The following is a 3220-nucleotide window of genomic DNA, read 5'->3' as shown; positions in this document are numbered from 1 at the left end:
CCCGGGGGCGTGGCGGGCAGGCTCCCAGCCCCGCCCGCTCCGCCCTCCGCGCCCGCCCCCCGGGAGCAGGTGAGCTGCCTGGGAGCTGACGTAGAGGTCCAGGTCGCCCGCCCCGCCTGGCGGTCCTGGGCTCAAGGCCATTTCCACGCACCAGGTCCAAGGAACCCTGTACTCGCGGGACTCCTTCTGTTCAAGGCTCCACGTACGGAGAGAGAGCCCGGGGTACGGCAGCTTTGGCAAGAACACACCCTTCCGTCGGTGGGACGATAGAAGAAGTTTGCTGCTAAAAGCTGCGAAATTTTACCTCAGCTCCTCCAATGAACAGAAGGGGAAACCGAAGGGTCAGGGGACCGCGGGTAGCTGAGTTCAGAGCCGAAACGTCGCCTTTCTGGAAGGCAAGACGAAAGATGAGACGGAGCTTTGATCCCGAGACACTGGGCGGAGCGATACTGGAAGATAAACGCAGCAGAGAGCTTTAACTCACTCTCCTCCAAGATTTGGGGCGCAGGGCCTTATTTCCTGGCCCTTCTGCCCTGTCTCAGAATGCTGAATATGGTGGGTGCCCAGTTCCGTTTGTTGACTGGGTGGATTTGTAAGTGTCCGTGGGAACATCAGAAGAAATGAAGGAAAAGAAGTAGCTAGGTAACAAGAAGATGAGCAAAGTGGAGGGAAGGGAAATATAGTTTCTTAGGGAAGTTAGCCTTTCAAAAGACTCCTTGATTCTTCTTTCTTCTGGGTCTTCAGTTCCTGCCACGCAAAGAATGAATTTTCCCCTCTCATAGTGAGGATTAGGTTGGAGGGAAAAGGGCTGGCTGGAGCTGGGGAAGACTTTATGAGTTAGGACCCAGCAACATAGCATCTTCCAGCATGATCTGTTTTTATTTACCAAGAGAAAGAAAGAATGGTTCTTTTGAGTTCAACTGAGTAAATACTGTTGAAAGAACAGGATTTACCAGACCTGAAGATATTAAGACAAGAAAAACCGGTCCCTGACTTATGGGACACATAATTACAGTATGAATACATAATTGTGGCATGAATAACAATGCCCACCACTTACACAGCACCTACCATGTGCCTTGCATTGTGCTTAGTAGTTTGCCTATGTTAACTCTTTTAATTCTCAGGCCCACCTCTGAGGCAGTTAACAGTATACCAGTATTATAGGTGAGAAGAACTGAGGCACAGAGTGGCTGTGTCACTTGCCCTAGATCACACAGCTGGTGAGTGGCAGGTCAGGCAGTCGGCTCCAGAGCCCTGTGCCCTTCACTGTGCTGCTTCTGTGAAGGCTGGGCAAGAAGGAAATCTGTACTAAAGGAGGACTGTAGGGGCGCCTGGGTGGCTCAGTCGTTAAGTGTCTGCCTTGGGCTCAGGTCATGATCCCATGTTCCTGGGATCGAGCCCCACATCGGGCTCTCTGCTCAGCGGGAGGCCTGCTTCTCCCTCTCCCGCTCCCCCTGCTTGTGTTCCCTCTCTTGCTGTGTCTCTCTCTGTCAAATAAATAAATAAATAAATAAATAATCTTAAAAAAAAAAAAAGGAGGACTGTAACATCTAGAGTTGTATTGATAATTATTTTTAAGATGACTAATTTTAAGAGTTCAAGCAGAGGAAGAACTGAATGCTGTTTTCATAAGGCTTCTGGAGGAGGGAGATGAAGACAGGAATGTTCCCAAAGCCGAAGGGTCCATAGGTGTGGTACAGGCATGCACGCAGGGCTTGGGGCTCAAGCTGCCTGGGTTTGGATCCAGCTAGCCTTAGGTGCCCGACTAACTTGTTTATGCTTCAGATTCCTCTTCGGTAAAAGAATATCTGCCTCATAGGTGGCTTAAAATCAAATGTCATGATGAGAGCAAAGTGCTCAACGCTACACTTTGGTATATTGTGAGGAGTCAATAAGCATTGACCATCAATTAAATCTGAACCTCCATGTGAGAACGTGGGCTCAGACCCCCATCCCATTGATCATGGAGTCTTCCATGCCAGGCACAGAACTGTGTACTTAATAGATGCTCTATAAAATTGATTATATGGATGGGTGCAAAATGTGGACTTGGCAGAAAGAAAAATTGGGAACGTAGAAAGACACAGGGTACATGATGAAATAGTAATAATTGTCCTATGTGCTAGGCATTTTTGCATGTTTTCTCATATTCCGTCTTACCATCCTCACTTTACAAATAAGGAAAGTGAGGCCTAGAGAGGTTGAGTAATAACTTGCTTACATAACTAAGAAGTGTCAGGGACTCCATTTGGACTCAGGTCAAGTGACTCTAAAGTACATGTTCCTTATCAGTGTGTTCGCTGCCTCCCAGCATAGCATGAAGACAGGGAAAAGGGAAGAGGCAGATTCTTGGACAATTTATTGCAGGTGCTGTGTCATCTATAATCTGGTTTAAAGTTCTTCACTTTAGGCGGAGGTAGGGGTGTGTGTGTGTGTGTGTGTGTGTGTGTGTGTGTGTGCACACGCATGCGTGTGCATGTGTGTACATAATTTAAACCTTAGAGGTGATTAGTTGTCATTTGAAAACAATAATCAGTAATTCAAATCCCCAGCCCTGTTAGTAGCATTAAAAGATTCCCAACTTTGGAGACCACTGTATCAAGTGTCACCATTTAAATCTGCACCTGGAGAGTTCACTCATTAGATTGAGATATTAGAGATAATTATTCATGGAGAAGCCAGTTGGCAAGACATATTGTATAAGCAGCTCCTGCTCAGTGTAGAGTAAGAATGAGAACAAGGATTCTCACACCAGTGGAGTGGGTTTTTGGCTGTCTTAGTCCATTCGGGTAGCTAGAACAAAAAAAAGCATGAGCTAAGTGGCTTATAAACAACAGACATTTATTTCTCGTAGTTATGGAGCCTGGGAAGTCCAAGATCAAGTTGCTGGCAGATTCCCTGTCAGGTAAGAACCCACTTCCCAGGCTGTGGTCTTTTTGCTGTGTCCTAACATGGTGGAGGGGGCAAGGGAGTTCTGTGGGGCCTCTTTTATAGGGCACTAGGTCCATTCATGAGGGCTGCACTCTCATAACCTAATCACCTCTCAAAGGCCCCACTTCCTAATACCATCTCCTTTGGGGTTAGGCTTTCGGCATAGGAAGTTTGGGGAGACACAAATGTTAAGACCATAGCACTGACTCTAGAATGGTATTGTGTGCTGTGTCCACCCTATTGACAAGGAAGATTCTGCTTTTCGATCTGAAGTGAACTGAATCCC

Source organism: Leptonychotes weddellii, chromosome 12 (assembly GCF_054177405.1).
Source record: "Leptonychotes weddellii isolate Sample4059 chromosome 12, ASM5417740v2, whole genome shotgun sequence".
Lineage (NCBI taxonomy): Eukaryota > Metazoa > Chordata > Mammalia > Carnivora > Phocidae > Leptonychotes > Leptonychotes weddellii.
This window is presented reverse-complemented; position numbering follows the sequence as displayed.